Here is a 24,701-nt window from a genome sequence, read left to right as displayed (position 1 = left end):
GCAGCGAGCCGAGCCAGACCGAATTCTTCCGAAGAGCCGAAAATAACCGAGTGCAGCCGAAAATAGCCAAATTGAGGCGAAGAGCCAAATATAGCCGAAAATAGCCGAGTTTACACGAAGACCCGAGTGTAGCCGAAAATAGCCGTGGTTACACGAAGAGATGATGAAAGCCGGGTGTAGCTGACATCAGCCGCGTTTAGACAAAGAGCTGAATACGACCGAGTTGAACCGAACCGTGCCGAGTTCAGACGAAGAGCCGAAAAAGCCGAATTTACACGAAAATCCGAACGGAAACAAGTTTAGACCAAGAGCCGAATTTAGCCGAGTTAATTAAACAGAACCGAACGACGCCGCAGCACTCTGCCTGCAGTGCGCCGGGGCAGACGGCAGGGGCCCCTGTATAAAGAAAGTATAAAATATAAACTATACATAAGAAGGAATAAAAGCTCTATGTCACGTGCAGCAGTGGAAAATTTCAGGATCCCAGGGAATAATATAGTTTTCTTTAAATCATTATAGGTTTGGGGTTTTTTTCACGCCCAGGTAGCCTGAAAGTTACTGCTGCTGCTTTTTTATTCTAAAGCTAGAAAGGAAAACCAAGATTAGAAATACAGGGAAAGAAAGAAAGAAAAGGAAAAAAAAAGGAAGAAAGGAAAGGGAAAGGAAAGGAAAAAAGAAGGAAAGACGGAAGGAAAGAAGGAAAGAAAGCAGGAGAGCAAGAAGAAAGGGAGGAAAGAAAGAAAGAAAGAAAAGAAAGAAAGAAAATAAAGTGAAAAAGGAAAAGGGTGAGAGTGAAAAGGCGGGTGAAAAACAGAGAGTGAAAAAAAGAAAAAAGAGTTGGAGTGGAAAAAAAAAGGACATTCGAGAGGAGCGGTGCTGTCTCAAGTCCTTCCCCGCCCAGGAGCGAAGGAGCCGTATGATGCCCTGTCGGGACCGCAGCTCCCGGTGGCGCCGGATGGAGCGGTGGCTGTCAGCCCGAGACTACAACTCCCGGCACGCCCTGCTGCCGACGCGGCACATGAGTGGCTGGCGGGCCGAGGCGGCTGTGCGCCGGGGCAGCGGGCTGTGCGCGGGCAGCTCTCGGCGCCTCTCCCGCGCGGGACGGGGCCGCGGCAGCGACGCTGGAGGGGCGAAGCCTCCGTCCGGCCGCCCGCACGGAGCTGAGCAGCGCGGAAGGGGCGTCCGCCCGGTTCCTCGGCCTCACTTAGCGGTACCGGGGGCGGGGGCTGAGCTCGGGCGGTGCGGGGCGCGCTGCCGCCCGCCGATGGCGGAGGGCGAGGCGGTGCTTTGCTGCCACGGGCCGGGAGCTGCAGGAGCCGCCCCGGGCGAGCGGCGCCGGGCGCTCCCGCGGTCCCGGTGGGGCGGCTGCCCTCGGGCTGGCGGAGGCGCAGCAGCCCCCGAGCTGCAGCCGTCTCCCTCGGGCTGCTGCCGGTGCTGCGGGCGCAGGCGGACGAGCGGCTGCGGAGAAAAAAGAGAAATTTTCTTGGTAGAAAAAAATTTCTACCAAGAGAAATTTTTCATCCTGAGATACAAAAGGTAGGAAGTGACTTTTTTTGTTTCGGTCTTTTTCTTTATTATTTTCTGGGAATATTAGTAATTAAGTGCAGATACAACTGGTTTGTTTCTTCCTGTAGCAGATAATAATAGTAGTAGTAGTAGTCATAGTAGTAATAATAATAATAATAGAAATAATAATAATAATAATAATAGTGTAATGCTACTTAAACTGTCTTTATCCGTTCAACTGGCCATTTCAAATCAAAACTTCTAAACACAAAACCATCATCCTTGTAGAATCTGTAATAGGAGTGGGCTAAAGATACTGTTTGTGTTTCCAGGATTTATTGGTTCTGGAAGAGCAAGAGGGAAGTACAAGCCTAACTACTTCTAGCTCACAGACCCGTCCAGTGAATACAGCTTTGTATTTTGATGGGCTTATGATGACTTTGAAATCAATTGCTCATTACAGTAAAAAAAAATCATGTTTTTTTGAACATGACAGCAAAAATAGCTTTAAGCACCAACTTAATAGATCACCAATTTAAGTTAATAACTTTATGCTATACTATCAAAGTTTAAAGGTAAATTATTATGTATTAGGAGATGGTATAAAGTGTATGTTCTAATGTATAGGGTGTATGCAAAGGTACTTACATACTTGAAAGTCCTTAGAGGAAACAAATTTTTACGTCTTCTCTTTGACTGTTTATCATACAATATTTGGTTTTATTTCCTAGGGACTGGGGAATTGTAACTTTGGAGTCCTCTGTGCTAAGGATGGTCAGCTTACAGATGATGGAATGTTTGGTAATGGTGAGTTTTTCACCTTCTCCTTGATTGTTTTGTTCATCTGATTAAAAAAAAAAAGGCAAGATAAAAAAAAAGTAGGTTTATTATTTTTTACCATGTTATGTCTCTTTCGTCGGTGCTGGAGTTGTGCTTACCCAAGCTTTGGGTAAAACAAGCTTTGGGTTCCTTCTGTCTGGGAAGGACAGAAGGGAAGTCTGGGAGTTGCCCAATTTCTTGCATCTGGTGAAATTCACCCTGAGACCTTACAGAACTAGCTCCAACTACGTGAGAGCCATTTGCAGTTCTCTCCAGACACCTGGAGAATGGGTGATGTTTCTGAGGATCTGGCAAGTGTACTTCTATCAAAACTCAGTCTGTGCAATTTCTGGAGAAAACCTTTCTCTATCCTGAAGGGTTCAAACTCTGTTCAGGATCCAGTTATCAGTTGTTCACCTGGATGGTTCCAGCTCCTGAAGTTAATACTTGTATGCTTGCCCTGTAGTTTATATCTATTGTATTTTTGGTATTTTGCAAGATTTTCTGTCTTTGCAAAATATTGTGCATTTCACTCTTTGGAACCTCTCAGATGATTCTTCGGTGCAGCACCCCCTAATGGGACATTTGGCTGCTGTCCTGAAGGGGTTGGTCACTAGAATTGTAAATCCTGGTGTCCAGGTTTAGAGCAAATTTGGGGAAGAATCCCCCAAAGGAGCTCCCGTGGGAAAAGCTGATCCAATCGGCCCCTCCCCCCAACTGGTCCGTGAGGAAAAAAAATACCTCCTTGGAGAAAGGTGGAAAAAACCTGTTTATTAAACAATAAGACCAAAACAGTATCAAAACAATGAGACCCCTTGCCACTCTAAAAGAGATGACAAACTGAGAAATCCCCATCCTTGGGTTGCAGCTCACTCAGTCTCTGATCAGTCCCTCCGGTGCTGGAATTGTCGCAGGCCAGGCCTGGCCCGGTGGGCCACAGCTGCAGCTGCCGGTGCTCTCCTGGGTGTTCAGTCCAGAGCAGTTCCAAGAGGTCCAAAGAAAAGGGAAAAAAAAACAGTCCAGGGAACTTCTTTGCCTCAGCTAGCTAACACTAATTAAAAAGCAAAAGAAGAGCTCTCTGCCCCGCTGTCTGTCCGCAGACAACACAGTCAGGAACAGGAATGTGGAGGAGTGAGTGCAGTGTCTGAAAACAAACTGCGTGCTTCTTCTCTCCCCCCCTTCACTCTCTGGAACACTCTTAAAGGTACAAAACCTATTATTCAACATAAACAGAATGAGACAATTGGGGATAAAAGCATCATATAGTCAACTCAGGACATTCCACCCCTTATCCCCATATTGTCTGCTCACTGCTAACACTAATATAAATTCTAACTCTACAAGTACATACATGATACATCCATTATACAGCTATACACAGGCAATGGTAATAACATTCAGCAAACAGTGATATTTACACAGGTTTTATCCAACAATCAGATCTCCCTGAGGTACACAATGTGTTCTTCCATCTTTTTGCATTATCCACCATGTGCATCCTGGTCCCTGAGCAAAAACAACCCCACGAATGGGTTTGTCTGTATTTGAGGCAGGATTAATCGAAACTGTCTTCCCTAATAAACCTCTGACATGTACCACTGGGACTTTGTCTCCATCTACTCTCTGCAAAGGCTCAGATTGGGCAGGGCCCACTCGGTTAGTAGAGCCTCGGGTGTTAACTAACCAGGTGGCTTTTGCCAGATGCTGCTCCCAGTTTTTGAAAGATCCCCCACCTAATGCTTTCAATGTGTTTTTTAACAGTCTGTTGTACCTCTCCACTTTGCCTGCAGCTGGTGCATGGTAGGGGATATGGTACACCCACTCAATGCCATGTTCCCTAGCCCAGGTGTTTATAAGGCTGTTCTTGAAATGAGTCCCATTGTCTGACTCGATCCTCTCAGGGGTGCCATGTCTCCATAGAACTTGCTTTTCAAGGCCCAGGATGGTGTTCCGGGCTGTAGCATGAGACACAGGGTAGGTTGCCAACCATCCAGTGGTGGCCTCCACCATGGTCAGCACGTAGCGCTTGCCCTGGCGTGTCTGGGGCAGTGTGATGGAGTCAATCTGCCAGGCCTCCCCATACTTGTACTTGGACCACCGCCCACCGTACCACAGGGGCTTCACTCGCTTGGCCTGCTTGATGGCAGCACACGTCTCACAGTCATGGATAACCTGAGAAATACTGTCCATGGTTAGATCCACCCCTCGGTCTCGTGCCCACTTATAGGTGGCATCTCTGCCCTGATGGCCTGAGGCATCATGGGCCCTGTCCTGGGGTGACGTTATGATGCTTGTATATCCCCATTCATCTGTTCTGTGCCTTTAAGACCGGCACTGAAGAGTGGAAGTTTTGTTTGGGTTTCTCTTATCAGGACACAGAGACAAGCAGTACACAGAGCTGTTTTTTTTTTACTTCCAGCTTTGGGCTTGCTGCTTTTGCTTGCTGCTTTTGCTTGCTCTCTTTTTCTGCTCTTGCTTCTGCTCTGCTTTCTGCCTCTGCTTATTAGCTAGTTCTAGCTAAACAGTCCACATTGCTTCCTGGACTGTTTCTCCTCTCCTGTTCCTGTGACCATCTCGAACCGGCTCTGGACTGGGACCCGGGAACACCAAGGGTTCGGCTGCAGCGGCTGGCCCAGCACCGGAGGGACTGAGAACAGAGCAACCCCCCCCGAAAGAGACTTTCTGATTTTGCCATCTTTCTCAGAGCGGTGTCATCGGGTATTGTTCATTTTGTGTGCTGGGGGGTGCGGGGCCAGTCAAATAAACAGGTTCTTTCCACCTCTCTCCGAGGAATTTTTTCCCGAACCGGTTGGGGGGAGGGGCCGTGTGGGTTTCGCTTTCTGGAGGGGCCCTCCTTTGCAGATTCTTTAACAAATTTGCCCTAAACCAGTACAGGCCCATCGAGCTAGGAATAACTCTTCCTTATGTTCCCAGTCTAGGTCTATTTTGGATACCCCTATCTTTGCAGCATGGTCTACCTGCTCATTGTTTTGGTGCTCCTCATTAGCTCTACTCTTGGGTACATGGGCATCTACATGGCGGACCTTCACAGGCAGTTTCCCTACCCTGGTAGCAATGTCTTTCCACTCTTCAGCAGCCCAAATTGGCTTTCCTCTACGCGGCCAGTTAGCCTTTTTCCACTTCTCCAGCCATCCCCACAGAGCATTGGCTACCATCCATGAGTCAGTGTAGAGGTAGAGCTTTGGCCACTTCTCTCTCTCAGGAATGTCTAGGGCCAGTTGAACAGGTTTGAGTTCAGCAAGTTGGCTTGATCCACCTTCTCCTTCAGTGGCCTCTGCCACCTGTCATGTGGGGCTCCATACGGCTGCTTTCCACTTCCGGTTCATTCCCCCAATGCGGCACGAACCATCAGTAAAGAGAGCGTATCGTGTATCTTCTGCTGGCAGTTGGTTGTATGGTGGAACTTCTTCATCCCATGTCACTTCTTGTTCCCCTTCATCAGAGAGACCAAAGTTTTCACCTTCCGGCCAGTTTGTAATTCTTTCCAGAATCCCAGGGCGATTCAGTTTTCCAATACGGGCGCGCTGTGTGATAACAGCAATCCATTTGCTCCATGTAGCACTGGTGGCATGGTGCGTAGAGGGAACCTTTGCTTTGAACATCCACCCCAATACTGGTAGTCGAGGTGCCAGGAGGTATTACAGTGACCTGAGGAGGTCGCTGGGGTGAGAGAAGGACGAGAATCTTGTTTCTTGATCAGAAGGCTGGATTTATTGATATATGATATATAATACATTATAACTATACTAAAAAGAATAAGGAGAGAGGTTGCAGAGAGCTGCTAAGCTAAGAATAGAATCAAAGAATGAATAACAAAGTTCTGTGTCCAGGGAATCTGTCCCTGAGCTGCTCCTGTGATTGGCCCTTAATGGTACACATGGAAGATGAGCCAATCACAGGATCACCTGCTACATTTCACAGCAGCCGATAACAATTTGTTTACATTCTTCTTCTGGGGCCCTTTGCTTCCCAAAAGATGCACAAATCCCAAATAATGGATTTCTGTGAAAAAATGTCTGCTACAAGGAGGAGTTGTGCTTCAGTGCCTATTACCTCTGAGGCAGCCTGGACTCCTTCATAGGCAGCCAAGATTTCTTTCTCTGTTGGAGTGTAATTGGCTTCAGACCCTCTGTAGCTTCGACTCCAAAATCCCAGTGGTCGACCCCGAGTCTCCTCAGGCACCTTCTTCCAAAGGCTCCAGGACGAGCCATGGTTCCCGGCTGCAGAGTAGAGCACATTCTTCACCTCTGGTCCTGTCCTGACTGGGCCAAGGGCTACTGCATGAGCAATCTCCTGCTTGATCTGTGCAAAGGCTTGTTGCTGCTTTGGGCCCCAGTGGAAATTGTTCTTCTTGCGGGTGACCAGGTACAGAGGGCTCACGATCTGACTGTACTCAGGAATATGCATCCTCCAAAAACCTATTGCACCCAAGAAAGCTTGTGTCTCTTTCTTACTGGTGGGTGGAGACATTGCTGTGATCTTGTTGATGACATCGGTGGGAATCTGACGCCATCCGTCTTGCCACTTCACTCCCAGAAACTGGATCTCTTGAGCAGGTCCCTTGACTTTGTTCTTCTTGATGGCGAAGCCAGCTTTTAGGAGAATCTGGATAATTTTCTCCCCTTTCTCGAAGACCTCTGCTGCTGTCTTCCCCCACACAATGATGTCATCAATATATTGCAGATGTTCTGGAGCCTCACCCTTTTCCAGTGCAGCCTGGATCAGTCCATGGCAGATGGTGGGGCTGTGCTTCCACCTCTGGGGCAGTCGGTTCCAGGTGTACTGCACGCCTCTTCAGGTGAAAGCAAACTGAGGCCTGCATTCTGCTGCCAGAGGAATGGAGAAAAATGCATTGGCAATGTCTATAGTGGCGTACCACCTTGCTGCCTTGGACTCCAGCTCGTACTGGAGTTCCAGCATATCCGGCACAGCAGCGCTCAGGGGTGGGGTCACTTCATTCAATGCACGGTAGTCCACAGTCAATCTCCATTCTCCTTCAGATTTTCGCACGGGCCAGATAGGGCTGTTGAAGGGTGAGTGGGTCTTGCTGACCACCCCTTGGCTCTCCAGCTCACGGATCATTTTGTGGATGGGGATCACAGCATCTCGATTAGTTCGGTACTGTCGGTGGTGCACTGTTGAGGTGGCAATTGGCACTCGTTGCTCTTCCACCTTCAGGAGACCTACTGCAGATGGGCTTTCTGACAGTCCAGGCAAGCTGTTCAACTGCTTGACACCCTCTGTCTCTACAGCAGCTATTCCAAATGCCCATCTGAGTCCCTTTGGGTCTTTGAAATATCCACTTTGAAGGTAGTCTATGCCCAAAATACATGGGGCCTCTGGGCCAGTCACAATAGAGTGTTTCTTCCACTCATTTCCAGTCAGGCTCACCTCAGCTTCCACCAAAGTGAAATCCTGGGATCCCCCTGTCACACCAGCAATAGAAACAGACTCTGTCCCCACATGTCTCGATGGGATTAATGTGTATTGTGCACCAGTGTCAACCAAAGCTTTGTATTCTTGTGGTTCAGATGTGCCAGGCCAACGAATCCACACAGTCCAGAAAACATGGTTTTCCCCAGCTGTCGAAGGAAGGGGACCAGGACACCATTTGGTTCATCACAGGCCCCTCAGGTCCGGTCCTGGTCCCTCAGGTCCTTCAGGTCCAGTTTATTGAAGAAAGTATCAAACACTTATACAGCAAATAATAAACTTATGAATATTCTGTAAGCCAAGCAATCTATTGGTTAAACTATACCAGGAACTCTTCCTCATTCCTTAGGGGTTACATCTCTCTTTTCTCATGTCTCTTTCACTGTTTGTTATCCTACTACAGCTAGGCCCCAAGGACACTGCTATCTATGCAGGTGCAGGACTTGGAATTAGCCACGGTTTTGTACTTTTCCAGTCCTTAGCCAGCCAAACTCCCAACACCCAGCCTCTACCTGGCTAGAGGCAGGGCCCCTCTAAGCCAGGTTATCCTTCTTTCCCTGGGCATATGTCTTGGAGGTTCCTTCAAGGGGATCAAAAATATTGTCATTATCATCATATGTGACAGTTCGGTTACTGGCCACTGGAGCTGCTTCCCTTTTGGAACTTCCTCTCTGAATCTTCAGTTGTCTCACCCGTTGTGCCAGAGCAGCGGTAGGTTTTCTATGCCATTTCCCATGTCTTCTCCACAATCACGCAAATAGAACCACAGCTCAGCTCGTGGGATGTACCTTCTCTCGCCATCTGGGGAACGTCTGCGTTGGGTACCAGAACCTCTGATCTGTACTGCCGAGATTTGGAGAAAGCTCTCTTTAATCTCCTCCCTCAGTTTCTTGTGACCCTCCTCTATCTTGTCCTCTAATTTTTGAAGACGTGTTTCCACCGCTGCAATTCTGACATGTGTTGGGCCATTCACAGTGTCTGCATATGCTCGGAGCTTCTTTGCCATATCCAGCTGTGGAAGTCCATCCGGAAATCCTTCAGTTTTTGCCTCACAATTGTCATGAGAAAAGGACCACCGAAGGGTTAAAAACTGTTGAGCCAGTTGGGAAAGAAAGTCTCATGCGTATTTAGTGCGTTGACAGATGGTGTCTGCAGAACATGCCATGCTGTACTCGAAGGGGCATGCTGCCCTGTTCTGAACAATGGAACTGGACTTTCTTCCAAACTTCAGGCCTGGCTGGACTGAGCTCTGGGGTGGCTTCCCCCCCCGCTCCAAGAGAAGACCCCTCTTGCCTGTCTTCAACCACCGTGACGGACCACCAGAGATGCGAATCCCCTCATCAAAGAACCAAGAACCCCTCTGGCACCCTATTGGCACCCCCATGGCACCCCCTTGGCCACCTCCTTCCAGAGACTGGGACTGTAGCCCCTCCCAACTCAGGGAAGGGGGAGAACCTGCCCAGAGTAAACGTACCTGGGAGCATTCGGCCATGAAAACAATGGAATAATCTATCCTTTTCCCCTCCATGGAAACCTAATTTCTGCCACCCTTCCCCCAACCAAGAACAGTATATCTGGGGTTCGGTTCGACTGCCTCTCTGAGAATCTCCCCAAGACGTGTACCAGCGAGCATCGGCGGCGGGACCCCGAAGGCATCACGTCTTGGTAGCTATACCCCATTCCCTAACCTTCTTTCTTCCCTTCTTGCCTTGTCCTACCCTTCTCTTCCCCGGATCCTCTAACAAAATGCATATTTAGCTGTAGTTATTATCAATAAATTGCACTTTGTTGATTTGTTACTGCAATACCCCTGTGCCTTTGTTGGTTATTTTTGCACCCAAAAATCATTCGTCACCCGTTCATTTCAGGCGGACCTTCACACCAGCACAGTCTCCTCACCATCATCCTGCTTCATCATTGTTAAAGCAGAAGCGTATTCTCATGGCCCAAGTCGTACAAGTTTTCTTCACATCACAGATGTGCATGGTACCAAGTCTGGATTTACAGTGTTTCCATCATCTGAGAAGACAATCTCAGCTACTGCCATTTCCCTCAGGCGTTGAATCCCTTGTTCTATGGTTTTCCACTGGGTTTGCTGCATATAGAGATCGTCTGCACACAGGTATCTTTCTGCTACACTTCTTAGGACCCGTTCCCAGAGGCTGTGTGGATTAGCCCCACTCATCATTCCTTGGTCTATGGCAGGATCCTGTGACAGGGATCCCAAATGCCTGGCTTCAGTGCCATCCAGAATTGTAGCCTCGCCTGCAGCATCCCAGAGACGGACCAGCCAACTAATTATGGATTCATCAGACCTTCGAGTGTAATCCTTCCGTAGGCCACGAAGGTCCTTCAGGGAATAAGACTCAATATTTGCGTCTGATCTTGCACCTGCTGCTTTGACTCCTGATTTTATGTCAGGAGGCATTGAGGTTCCTTCTCCTGTATCACCATCATCATCATCCACTGGTGGATCAGTTTTTTCTGTGCGTTTCCCACTTCTAGTACTGGTAGCAACAGCCATGGGTTTAGATGCTGGCTTAGGCTCACTCTCTGGTCTGGCTGCTGGCTCCGAGCCTGGGCTGTTGGCTACAGCTTGAGTGACTGGGATAGGTGATTTATCTCCCTGCCCCCCTGCCTCTGTCTGCTGCCCGACAGTATCTAACAAAGTGCGATAAGCATAGGCCAGGGCCCAGCTTATTGCAATTAGCCTTTTCTCCTTAGAATCGTTATTGCACTTCTCTTTCAGGTATTTCCCCACCTCTGCTGCGTTCTGAATTTGTTCCCGTGGAAAATCCCAGTCTACAGGATCAGAAAATTCCTTCAGGGTTTGGCCTATATTTTCCCATTCTCCACCCCACTCAGGATTTTTCACGCCTGCATCTGCTTCTGGATCAGGGGTCTCACCAGCTCCTCTGGATATCTCAGCCCTCATTCTAGAGAAGCAGCAGGCTGTATAGAGGAAGCTTACCAGATTAAATACCAGAAAGATGGTCTCTTTAACATTCAGGGGAAACTGAACATTCTCAAAAAGTGACATAACCGATCCAAAGGAGAAGAAGCAAAGGGAAGGCTGGAAATTCTCATTCTTGGCTCCTCCTCTAACAGACTGAGTGTAGTTACTAATAAATTCCCAAAACGTACTACTGGAATAGGGATGCAGGGTAGGATGAAGAAACCATAAACCATACATGTCGTAAACAGAGGCCAGTATCTTTGTAAACGCTTTATAAATCATTATCACCAAGGCCAGCACAACAGCTATTCCAATCTATACCCCTCTACCGTAAAAATTACTTGTTAAGGACAATAATCCTAATGACCAGAAAGGTGTTGAAACCTCAAAAAGGTCTAGAGCCCAGAGCCACACGGAGGCTTTCACAACCAGAGACATCAGGGGTCCAAGCAGCATGGCTACTAACTGCTTTAACAACAACAAACACACAATTAATAGGGCTTTTTTCCACCTTTTCCAGCCATGCGTTGGGTGCCAATTCATGTATTTGTCCAGGTTTAGAGCAAATTTGGGGAAGAATCCCCCAAAGGAGCCCCGGTGGGAAAAGCAGATGCAATCGGCCCCTCCCCCCAACTGGTCCGCGAGGAAAAAAAATACCTCCTTGGAGAAAGGTGGAAAAAAACCTGTTTATTAAACAATAAGACCAAAACAGTATCAAAACAATGAGACCCCTTGCCACTCTAAAAGAGATGACAAACTGAGAAAACCCGGGGTTCAGGCAGCAGCTCACTCAGTCTCTGATCAGTCCCTCAGTGCTGGAATTGTCGCAGGCCAGGCCCAGCCCGGTGGGCCACAGGTGCAGCTGCCGGTGCTCTCCTGGGTGTTCAGTCCAGAGCAGTTCCAAGAGGTCCAAAGAAAAGGGAAAAAAAAACAGTCCAGGGAACTTCTCTGCCTCAGCTAGCTAACACTAACTAAAAAGCAAAAGAAGAGCTCTGTCCCGTTGTCTGTCTGCAGACAACACAGTCAGGAGCAGGAATGTGGAGGAGTGAGTGCAGTGTCTGAAAACAAACTGCGCGCTTCTTCTCTCTCCCCCTTCACTCTCTGTAACACTCTTAAAGGTACAAAACTTATTATTATTCAACATAAACAGAATGAGACAATTGAGTATAAAAGCATCATATAGTCAACCCAGGACACCTGGAGAGTTTGTAAGTCTTCTGTCCCCAGGGAGGGATCATGCTTTGTTTACTTTTGTTCTGTTTGTTAGGTGCTGCTTCTCATTGGAAGTATTCATTTCAAACTACCACGTTCTTTTTTTAACTGTTTTCCTGGTTCTCTGTAGGGCAGGGAAAGGCTCTTGCATCCTTGTTGTCAGACTCAGTCATGTCCAAGAAGATACAGGGACTAAAAAAAATCATAAGAAGCAAATAGGACTGCAGAGAAAACAAACTGGAGAGAACAAAAGGTGATATTGTTATCCTTATCCTGTTTTAGAAGCATCCATTCTGCTTTGATGCTGGTAGCTGCCAGGGACTTGTTAGGTCTATTTAAGGAGGTGTAGGTGTTTACTTGTAGGTTTTTTCTCTGGACAAGTCAATTCAAACTTTTCTAAGCTTATATTTGAAAATGACTCTCTAGTACAGTCCAGCATGACATTTTTGAATGTTGTAAAAAAAACCATGTTACTTGGAAGTTGCTAATGATGAGAAGCTTTAGGGAAAAATAAGATTTCAGGGTTGGGAGATGTGAGAAGAATTTTGTGGGGATGTTAGACTGAAATAAAGCTCACTTGAAGCTGGACTGGCACGCTAGCAGATCCCCTATTAAACAGTAGTGCTTAGATTAGCCTGGGGGTTGCCCATTGTTTCTGTAGAAATCAATGTTTCCCGGTCTTCAGAAGTGAGCTCCTTTAAAAAGCTGGAAGTTGCAGTATAGTGACAATCCCCGTGCTTTGGATTAAAAGTAGATTTCAGAAGGGTGATAGGCTTTTGTCTTTTCCTGGAAGTTGATGTAATCCTATTGAGGAGGTTTTAATTCTGTGTTGCCAAGTCATCCATCAGAGTCCTTTTGTACTAATCGTCATACAAGTACAAAACAAAAAATCAGACCCTGTCCCAACCACTTAGAGCCGAGAACATGATTTCCTCAGGCTGCCATTTGTGCAGTTGTGCCATTGTGTATTATTGTGACTCTGAGGAAAATAAACCTTTTCAAGTCAGAGTCCTTGCAGTGAGGTTTGAGAAATACATAATTTAGGGGAACAAAACCCAAACAATTAATTTTCAGCGGTCAATATTAAGTGCTTCAATATGCCAGTGGAATATAACCATCCTTGCTGAGTGAATGTGCAAGAGCATCTGGCAGCAAGTATTATCAGACAGTACTCAGCTGACTTTGTACCACCTGTAGATGTTTCATGTGGATAACTCAGGGAGCCACACAGTCCAGAGTTTTCTGGAGTCTTAGTCATTCTAAAAGTCTCTGAAACTTCCTCTTCTCATAAATAGGCCCTGTCTAAATAATAAAATGACATGAGACAAGTAAAGGAAATTTTTTCAAGATGTCTTGAAATAATTTAAAATACTGGGAGAAGGAACAGAATCATTCCACCCACATGGCAGATCTAGTGTGTAGAAAGACCTTCTCAAGCACCCAAGTGTTCCTCTTGTCAAAGGGGGAAGACTATTCAGCTGAGTAACAATTACAGATGCTTTACGAGGGAATGGGGGTCCTTATTCCTGCATTGCCTCATCTGTTCTGACTGGTAATAAGTACAAAAAACCAGCTGAATGGATGTTGCTTACACTCAGCTCCAGCAAGAAAATAAAGATATTACTTTGGTGTCCATTAATTATTTATTACCTGCTGTCTACACCTCTGAACCATTCCTGCTGCAGGAGCCACCATGCATTTATAGCAATTCATCAAACACATATGCTTTCAAATTCCCTGTAAAGCCATAAACAGGGGTGCCATTTGCCAGCTAAGTTAGAGAAAACTTGATTTATCAGAACAGATTTTTCTACTTAAAAGCCCTAATGTACAAACTCTGGGTGAAGTAGGCAAAGGCACTTTGATATATTAAACAAAAGAAGAAAACAAAAACCCATAACTTTGTTTGATGGCCAACCATGTGGCTAGTGCAATAAAGACAGATGGAAAGAGCTGCAAACACCTACTTTATAATAGCAATTCTGTTATTTCCAATTCTCAGTAGAGCTTCCCCAGTTTAACTTGCTTTGCAGTTTGCAGTCATATGCTTGCATCCTTAACAGCCAAACACATTTCACAACTCTCCAGGCAGAACCAGTTCACAACCTTTTTTCTTTCTATAATTTGTTTTCTGCAGGGTTTGATCCTTCAGAAAGTTATGAATACCTACTTTACCCGCTGCAATCACTGGGGCTTTTATAGGAGTACAAATACTTGCATTCTAGAAGCAAAATATGCCACATGAGTTTCCATACAGATGTAGGATTTTTTTCATTCCTGCTTGCTCTTGCTTTCTTTCAAAGTGTATTTTTACTTTTAGGTCATGGATTGATGCTATTAAAGGTTTCTCAAGCTTGAAAAGTTCAAATTCTCTAGAAATACAGGTTCAGGTCAGAGGTCTGACCTGAGACCAGCTGATATAAATCAGAATATCTCCACTGAATTTTGAGTTAGGTGATACATGGTGCATGTGTACTTCAGTTGTCACCTGAAACCCCTTCTGTGTGGCTCAGGTGGGAGAAGCTCCTATCCTTGTTTTCCTAAATACTGAATTATTTCTCTTCTGTTAAGAATTACAGCCTGATTTTGACTAGATAATTGCAACAGGAGGAACTTCTATTTTGCTCTGTGTAGATTCCCTTCTGGGGGCAAGTAAATGAAATGAAACAGAATCCACAGCTCAGCCTATTTTAAATTACTTGTGAGTCTCTCCCATTTGTTAGGTGTTTGTGTGTATGAAACAGAAACATCCAGGCAGCAAATAGTCCATGCTGGCTAATTGATCCTGTTGGGAAACAGACAATTATCCAGGCAGAGCCCCAGTTTGAGAGAGCTGATAGTGTATTCAACACCAGGTCAGGTGAGAGTACATAGTGAGCTCTTCTACCTTACAAAATAATTATATGTAAAATAACAAACTTGTGACATACCTGCACAGAGGAGAAGTCCAGAAACATAAACAGAGAAAAAAGAAAGGACTGTATTCACTGTGCTAAATTGTCAGTGAACCCCTTTTATTCTCCTTATTGACTTTTCCTCACTTTCTGTGGCATGCTGGCAGTGGAAGAGTCCTATGGACTCTCCTGAAAATGTGTCCTACCACAATCCATATTAGTCCATTGCAATTGTTAGGTTCCATGTATCTCAGCATTGTAAAGCTCAGAAGAAACAGCGTAATAGAGTAAGGATATTGAAAGGTTGTGTTCTTTATTAAAATAATTAGGTAACTAAAGAAGAATTGTCAACAATTACATAAAAGGATAAGGAATTCACACTTCAAAATAAGGAAGGAAAAAATCAGAACCAAGCTTTCATTCAAGGCTTTGCAGATCTAAAAAAAATTTCATCTGAGGCAAGAAGATTCCTTTAAGTTGTTCTCTCTGAGTCACAGAATTGGGGAGGGTGGTCAAAAATTATCATATTCTTTTTGCTTGTTCGCCTACTCTTCACCTTGCATCCACCCTTAGAGATTTGTCAGACTGAATACTGAAGTGGGTGGTTCTACAACATAAGTCCATACATCTTCTATGCTCTCCCAATGCCCTGCTTACGTGGGCACGGTACAAGAGTTACCAGGATGTGCACCTGTTAGGCTGTGGGAGTAACATGAAAGCATTCTCTGAACTAGAATCTGTAGGTTGGCAACTTTTAAAAATTTGAATTATCAACTGGAAACATGTAGTTTTCATTAACAACTGCCATCATTATAGTGACACAAAAAATTCACACTTCAGTAGTGTCTTATCTAATCTTAATCAAAGTTTGCTTAATCAGGAAACTTCTTGCATACTGATTTTCAGATGTTATTCTGAGGCAAACAAGTCAATTTCAGCTGCCTTCCAGATAATTAGTTCACTTAGGTGTACAGACCCAAGTACCAGAATCTGTGCTTTCAAGTTATGCCACTCAAAGTCTGCCTAATGCCCAGCCCTGCTAATATCTGTGTCTGGAGTAGGAGTCTCCAAATGGATCTGTCACAAAGACTCCTCTGCATGTGATCAAACTGGGTGCCCATCAGGCCAAGTATCCTACTCACAGTCCACATTTGCTAGATCCAGCCAAAGACTCTACAGCATTTCCTGAATTACATCTACAGTATTAAAGATGCCACAACATCTATGATGTGTTCCTATCCTTTCAAAACACTGCTTGTCTTCCCCTGCAGGATTTTACCTGTACCATGACAACATGCAGGAATTATTTATCAGATATCATTTAATCCGTAAGAGAATTAAACAGATTTTCAAATACAAGTGATAAATAATGGGTACAGGTGAGGCACTAAATGTTGGTGAGATTTTTTTCATGTGGCTGGATAAGGAAAAATCCCTTAGATTTCAGGTAAAGAAGTCTTTTAAGGAAGATACAAAGAGTCCATGCTGGCTTCCATTAGCATCCAAGTTCTGAACTACTTTTCCAAAGACTGTTATTCATCACTTGTAAGGTTATATTCCATTAATTCTTTAGGAATTTGAATCAATCTCAATATAAGGGGTTTTTTTTTATTTTCTGCAAACAAGGCTTCTAAAATAATTTATAATTTAAGTTACTGGGAGAGAAACAAAATATTAGAGCTTTACATTGTATTAAACGTGGTTTTATAACAATAAAATATGCCTCAGGCCTGTCACATTAGATATACAGCTTTTTATCTGCAAGGACAGATTTAGAAAACTAGACTTAACCATTCTGGATAGCTCATTTTGTACTATTATCTATTGTTCAATACAGTATTTTAGAGCTATTGGAACACACAGTAAGAAACAGCAAGATAAACATTTCTTTCTATCATTGTATTTCCCCAAAATTATAATGGTCTAGTCCTGTTTATCAAGTAGAGACACTATGTAGATGAAAGAGCTGGCTATGAACATAAAAGCATTCAGGATTAACCATGAAAGTGCTAAACACTGTCCCAAAATATTTTTGACTGAATTCCAAATTGTCAACATAGGCCTAAAGGTTCCCTTCAAAATACATTCTTATTTTATAGTAAAAGCCAATTTTATATTTAAATTCCCACAGAAATGCAATTAAATATCCTGAAATAAAATGCATAGTGCTGTACTTCTGTCAAATTATACTGTGTTCTATTCTGTGTTGAATATTGATGCAAAATTACTCTAACAAAGCCAAATTTCTAGTCTTTTCTTCCAAACTGAATCCATCAAGCAGAGTAGCTGCCCAAGGATTTTTTATGAAAGCTGCTGCTAACAGACTGCAGAGAACCCAACATGCAGCCATCCAATATATCTTGTTCAGAAGCTCCACACATTTGATTCTTCCCATTATTCAGATACAGCTAAGAAAATTTTAGATTTGGAACTGTTCTAGTTTTCCATAGCTTGGAGAAAGATTACCTATGTGGTATATAGACTGTCCTGGGGTGACGTTATGATGCTTGTATATCCCCATTCATCTGTTCTGTGCCTTTAAGACCGGCACTGAAGAGTGGAAGTTTTGTTTGGGTTTCTCTTATCAGGACACAGAGACAAGCAGTACACAGAGCTGTTTTTTTTTTTACTTCCAGCTTTGGGCTTGCTGCTTTTGCTTGCTGCTTTTGCTTGCTCTCTTTTTCTGCTCTTGCTTCTGCTCTGCTTTCTGCCTCTGCTTATTAGCTGGTTCTAGCTAAACAGTCCACATTGCTTCCTGGACTGTTTCTCCTCTCCTGTTCCTGTGACCATCTCGAACCTGCTCCGGACTGGGACCCGGGAACACCAAGGGTTCGGCTGCAGCGGCTGGCCCAGCGCCGGAGGGACTGAGAACAGAGCAACCCCCCCCGAAAGAGACTTTCTGATTTTGCCATCTTTCTCAGAGCGGTGTCATCGGGTATTGTTCATTTTGTGTGCTGGGGGGTGCGGGGCCAGTCAAATAAACAGGTTCTTTCCACCTCTCTCCGAGGAATTTTTTCCCGAACCGGTTGGGGGGAGGGGCCGTGTGGGTTTCGCTTTCTGGAGGGCCCTCCTTTGCAGATTCTTTAACAAATTTGCCCTAAACCAGTACAAAGACCCATATGGACATGGTTTACATTCCAGAGATTTCTACACAGTCTTTTCCTTCAAACTGGAGAAGCTGGATCTGCCCTCATTATCTGGATAATTTTATAATGTTTTTTCAATGGAACTGTGGCTTTAGAGCTTCCCACCAGCTTGATCAGAGCACTATACCCTGCCCCTAAACTCTTCTCACGCCAATTTTCACCCTTCTGTCATGACGAATGAACCAGAATAGTCCTGTTTCTTCACTTGTTTCTTCTGCATCCAGAAGTCTTCTCTTTGTAAATTATTAGGGTTTTCCTTCATAGAAAATCTTTCCTATATGAAATCCTACCTATCCATAAACTCTAAATTTTTTAGAGACCATTGTTGGAAGAAAACAGATAAGGGTGTGGTTAGTGCTTGGAGGCCTTACAGTCTCACAAGATCTTGAAGTCTTTCATGTTTGCCACAAAACTTTTCTGCAACAGCCTTACAGGCCAAACGAAATATACAAGCACATCTGCACTCAGGACAGGGTGGGAAGAGAAAAAAAACCACCAGAGGTGATGCTGAGGGAGATTTTGACTGCCATTGGGTAGAGATTGAGGTGAAGCTTTGCATTGGACAATGAGATTGTCCAGGAGAGGGTGGTGCCTGGAGGGAGCTAGAGCTCAGTAGGTTGAAGAATGCAAAGAAAGATGGCTCCTGTACTTTAGAGGAGGAGAAATACATTTTGCATGCCTGCATGTCAGAGGCTGTTCCCCCTAGGTATCCTTTGAGCAGCAGGACATCACAAAAGAGGTGAGAAAGGATACCAGTGTCACATCTACAGTCCCAGGCAACTACTGCTCATCAGAGAGCACAGTGAGCAGGAGTTGCCCTCCCCACACCCCCTGTGTGGGAGGATTCAGCTCCATAGATCACTGGTACAAAACAGTTTCTGATAAGTGCAGTATCTGGGAGATAATTATGTTTCCTTGTATTATCAATACCTTTCTGGCTTGTGCTTTCTCATGTCTGCAATACAGCATAAGTTTTGTATAAAAGAAATATATACATGTCATAAAGGAAGTATTGAACCCTTTATATTTTGTACATGTTTATATACAGAAAGCAAAGGTTGTTAAATGTATGAAAATTATTGGCCAGGTTCTTTTTTATCACTGTGCAAATGAGGAGCAAGCCCACTGACTCAATAAAGTCACAATAGCCTAAGGAGGAACATTCCTCTCAATATGTCATTGCTTTTTTATGAAATCAGAATGTCCTGTGCTTTAATTTAAAAGATAGTCTATTTCTACTGTAGGCAGTACAAAAGAAACTGTAATGCTATCCTTTGAAGTGGTGTGAGACATGAAATCATAAGTTATCCATACGGATGTTCATCATTCATCAAACACTAATAGCTTCTCTTTGATGACTGAAAGAAATATAAAAACACAGAATACTGTCTTTTAAAATTTTTAGTACTTCTCTTTTTAGTGATGCTTCACAATCTGTGGAGAGTCCATTGCATATGAGACCTGCTATGTGAGCTATAAAAATTATCTATGGAAAGGATTTACAATAGTTCATTAATGGTTAGAAAACAGTGGATTTAAACTAACAGTGAGTGTGCTTCCTTTTTAAAAATGGTCTTACTAACAGATGTCAAAGCTGGAGAAATACAGGGTTTATTGTATAGCAGCCTATCCTTTGATTAAAAATGGGACTTTATCGTTAATGAGAAAATTCACAAGTTGGCTTAACAGGAAACCTGACTTCTATGACTTCTTAAGTCCTCTGCTGTACTGTCATCAGGAGTCTTTGACATTGATTTAGCAATGCTATCAAAGCACTGACCCATTCTCAAACAGATCCTACTGTTCTCATTTTCTCGAGGCTGTTTTAAGCAGCAGCTGACATTGTTCCTCCTGCCTTTCACCTGTTTATCAGTCACATTCAGGCATCAGTCAGAATTTCCCACATCAGCTTTTTACTTGGTGCTCACCTCTGCTTTCTCTTCATGCTGTCCTGTCAGGATTTGTCAGTTTCTGCTTTCCAACACTGGACTGTAGCTGGCATTAATGCAGCTTCAGCACAGAAGCAATATTCCCCAAAATGGTAGGAATAACTGGATGTCTGAAAATTGAAGTATGATCCTTGCTATTGTTGAAAGTGATTTTTTTAGGTATTGAATTTGAAAGTGCAGGGCATAAAGGAGGACTGAGAAGCAGAACTGCAGGTCAATTGCAATGTAATTAATTATAATTATGCAACTCAGATTTCAGGCTACTGATCATTCAATTACACTTTCAGGAGCTGGAGCACAAATTGACTTTGTCACAAACAGCTCAGCAGAAATGTCATTGTGTCTTTTTTTCTGGTATGGAAAGAAATTGCTGAGAAACCATCTATACAGAAAATTTGGCAGTACTAAGTTTGAAGATGTTTTTAAAAATTATAACATTTCAATTATTTCAGCTTTTAAAAGAGATAACTTTAGAATGTAGAGCCTCTGTTATGCAAAATCAAAGGGCAACTAGGGTTTTTAGTCTTTCCATCAGCTGCTTTGGAAAAGATATAGCAATAAATATCATAAACAAAAGAGATTCTGAGAAATAATGTGTTCAGTTTGACATCAACTATTCACCAAGGAATGACTTATGAGGAATGACTTATTTGCCAGCTTCATATTCTGGCAAATAGAGAGACAATTTCTGGCATCAAGAAACACAATTGCTTCTGACTTTGGAAGAACTTCATAAGAGATTGCAATGTACTCCTAAGGTAGCCTAAGCATTATTCATTAAGCAGCTATTCAATGATACAAGACTTAGAGTCTTGAATTTCCTCCTGAATTGTACCCTGTGCTATTTTTCAGCAGTTAGAGATCCTGTGGAGGTCAACCATTATTCCTTTGGAGCATATATGGCATAACAGTGTTTCTACTGATGAAATTCATACATGGATGCTTAAATGGAGAGATGAATTCATAAGTTATACAATTTATTTTAAATTTTTAAAATATCTTCTTTTCCGTGTCATAGATGACTGTAAACACATCAATTATTGTGCCAGTTTTTGTGGAAACATTGAGTTGCTCAGCAATAAAGAGCTGTTGAACAGAAATATTACAATATTTTATTAAGAAATTATTAGTAAACTTATATTCCCTATATTTGTAAATGAAAGATTTTTTTAATGATAAATTTATACCAGACAAATTTTCAGCAGTAAGAATTATAGACCAATGGAAAGGAAAAACAGAAATTCCCACAAGGAGGAGATAGATACTTGCTTATGATCAGCCACTGAATGTCATTGTGCTGTCAATGGAAATATACAGTTCAGTCCCTGGACAAGGAAATGTGAGCTCTTTGCTCTGAATCTAGATCTAATGATCACATTCATTGGTCTTTGTTCAGCTGGATAATTTGTGTTGTTTTGTTCATGACAAGTATTCTTATTTCCAGATAATAGGGTCAGGTTCATGGGAGTTTGCAAAGCTTGAGACATTCTTAGGCCCACAAAGATAAACACCAAAAGACTGATAGATATTGAAGAAATAAAGCAAATGGCAGTCGCCTAGACCAAAACACATCAGCAGCAAGAATTGAGTTCTGGGATACAGACCCTGTCTATTAGCAATATGCTTCCTCGAGGCAAAAACCAGTTCGTTTCAGGGGTTAAAATTTTAAATAAATGCATTAGTTTGAATTGAATTGAATTGAATTGAAACCCCTTTTATACTTAACATAAACACTTATACTCACACAAAAAGAACTGCAGTTCCCAGGCTCAGCTTGGATTTGAGTTTCTGTAACATTCAGCAGCTTGCACAGGAAGTTTATTCTTTTAACATGGCCAAGAAAGGCTGATCATGTACTGCTGAAGTTAGCATTGGACCCCAAAAATCACTTACAGATCACTCATTTACCTGAGATAGGTGTTACAGATTGCAGGAAGACCCACAGGTTGTGGGATTGGAAAACCATGAAATCTACAAAATGTAGTAGATAGGGTCAGGCATTCGGAAGATCTGGCGATGTTACGAGAAGACAGAGCCCCTGTTCCCTTAGATAAGAAAATTAACATAAGAATGCTGCCCCCTAAACCAGATGCCAGTAACTTTCCATTCCTACCCAGTAACTTTCCACTCCTTACTAACCATAGATGGTAAAGACAGACCCCCCTCTGACGTAAAAAAAACCCTAGATTATAAAACCCCACGAGAAGAGATAATAAACGCCTTTGACCGTCCACCACATTGGTGTCTGCGTGCTCTTTGGCCAGAGCGACCCTGGAGAGTTTGAGTCGCCGTGCCGCTTCCTCAGAACCAGGTCGCCTGCCTTGTATCAGAAAGCAACAAATTTTCTATAATCAACAATCTGATCTAGAAAATAAAGTAGGGATAAAAATCACATCTGTTTGAGAGTAAAGTTCTGTCACTTGCACTATTCAGAGTTTCTCAGGTGCAAATAGTCCTCATCTTCTAGCAAACAACCTTTAGAGTAAATGTTTTTCAACAAGAATGCTTTTCAAATTAGGGGGGGGAAAAAGAGAGAAGAAAATGACAGAGAGAAAATAGAGGCTTGATTTACTCTGCTTTTAAACATCTCAATCAATACCAGAAGGAACTAGAATATTGCAGGAGTAGCAGAATAAATGTGGGATCTGGAAAAAACTGAAAGAACCTAATTCCTCTCACAAGGTTCACATGCATCCTTTTTTTTTTTTTTTAGAGAAGTGTATACAAGTTCCACTTGGGATCAGCCCTGTACTGAGCAAGGAGCATACTAAGAAAAGCACACAGAAAATAGGAAATCCTATCCCAAACCCAGTTCAAATGGAGTTGAAATAAACAGCTTTTTGTGCTCCCTACAGCTTCCCTACTTTTGACCTCACATTATGTGTCAAAGAGAAAAATAAATTAAAGATCAAAACTCTGAAACTGGAAATATTTTCTATTGTGAAACTAATGCAGTTTGGGCTTGTACAAACAAGCCTTTTTTATGGTTATTCCTAGCAGCTGTGGCATGTTGTTTTTGTTTTCTTTTCAAAGAAACAACACTTCTATAGTTACCTGGTAGCAATACAATCTATGTCATACCCACATAGTAACATTAGTTTGGGTAATATAATTGAGATACATTCTAAGATTGTGCCTATATTTAAAATTAGAGCTTCTGTGCAATTTTGGTACAATACTTTTTACTAAAATAGTTTTGCAGTCTTGTAGTTTATCTTGTACATAAAATGTGCTGTTTTTCATACACTGCTTTGACAGTTCTTTTCAAGCACACTTAAAAAACAGAAAAAAATAATTATTTTAACTAGTGCTCTGAAAGGCAGATGAAAGACCACAAAATAAGTGTTGAGGTGTAAAAGCAGCAAAAAAAAAAAAAAAAACAAACACAAATCCCCCACTGCTGATTGAAATAATGCAGTAATAATGTTAATTTTGATTAATTTCAGTTAATCAGGAGCATAATATCAAGGGTAAATGCTGAAGACTGGAGCTTAAAATACTCTAAAGCTATCTGTCAAGATGCAGGGTTGGAATGAGATGATCCTTAGGGTCGCTTCCAGCCCAAAACATTCTATGATTCTATGATGCTATCAAGTGGGACACTGCAGTCACTCAGAAATATTTAGTTGCCCAGAGAAGTAATAGAATCAGCGCAAGATGGTGTTATTTCTCTCTGTCTCTTTGCATGTGTGTCAAAGCTCATACCTAAGGCTACATAGCACCCAGACCCTGATGCTAGGTTATGATACCGCATTACCATCACAGTGGGAGAGCTTTGGAAGCATTTACCACCCAAAACTACAGGAAAATCAACCTGCCACTCAGGGCCCCATCACTGAGCCACTTCATAGCATACAGCTCAAGCAAGAGCTCTTGTGGGTACTTGATGTGGGACCTGATGTGTTAAACTAATGTCAGTGCTTCTCTGACCTTTAATGGTTTTATTTTCTCCCAGGGATTATAGGCACTAAGCCTGGATAGACCTGTGGCTGCCCTGGGATGCGGTGTGGAGCAGGAGTTGAGTGCAGGCTGTGATTGACTGTCCTTCAAAGGCTGTGCTGTCTTGACAAGGTAATACACACCTGTTTCTATGAATGTGAAAATGTTTAAATAAAAAATTCAAACCAGAAGTGCTTTCTTTTGCATTTTTGTGATGGCTAAATATTGGAATATGTATCCCAATATAACCAGTTAGATGGTGCCCAGGCCAGTTCTGACCTTCGCTGCTGGGCCAGAGGCAGCACTGCGGTGTTCACCCCAGCGATACCTTGGCTGGCGGCAGAGTGCAGCGGGGCACAAGACAGGACTCCGTTTACCTCAGGGGACAGCTTCTGGCGATGGTGAAGAGAAGAAGGGAGCGGATTCTGCTAGAAGGTAGCCAGATGTTTATTCCATGAGCACAGATACGTCTGCACTGGGCTACTGCTGATAACAGAATAGGGCCGCATGGTCTCATTCACATTTTAAGCTCAGGACAGGGGAAGGGGAGGGGACAGGTGAGTCACCAACCAGGTGAAGGGGCAGGGTCTCCAGGTACTAGGGTCACCTATCACACGACGCCTTGCTGGTATGTTAGCCTGATTGACAGGGCACACTCAGCGAGGGGCGAGGGGGAAGGGAGAAGGTAAAACAGGATATTGCAACACACCACAACATCTCCCCCTAGTTTTGTTTAAAAAGAAGAGGACTGTGTTTATGGTGCAGAATGATTCTACTGAGGCTTCTAGGCCATCCACTGGAGCACTGAGGGCTTCCAAATGGTAGA

The 24,701-nt window shown here is 43.5% G+C and overlaps 1 long non-coding RNA gene across 2 annotated transcripts; it reads left to right on the top strand.

Moving 5' to 3' along the window:
• Nucleotides 1–1,023: 1,023 nt before the first annotated feature.
• On the top strand, nt 1,024–23,885 carry LOC141726864 (uncharacterized). Of its 2 annotated transcripts, XR_012577823.1 has the most exons (5): nt 1,024–1,536; nt 2,238–2,313; nt 8,755–9,444; nt 9,648–9,901; nt 10,529–23,885. It is a non-coding gene; the product is annotated as an uncharacterized LOC141726864 (long non-coding RNA). The 2 variants fall into 2 exon arrangements; XR_012577822.1 differs by lacking the exons at nt 9,648–9,901; nt 10,529–23,885 and having other exon boundaries at nt 8,755–9,584.
• Nucleotides 23,886–24,701: the final 816 nt, after the last annotated feature.

The sequence above is a fragment of the Zonotrichia albicollis genome, chromosome W (genome assembly GCF_047830755.1).
Source record: "Zonotrichia albicollis isolate bZonAlb1 chromosome W, bZonAlb1.hap1, whole genome shotgun sequence".
Taxonomy (NCBI): domain Eukaryota; kingdom Metazoa; phylum Chordata; class Aves; order Passeriformes; family Passerellidae; genus Zonotrichia; species Zonotrichia albicollis.
This window is presented reverse-complemented; position numbering and strand designations above follow the sequence as displayed.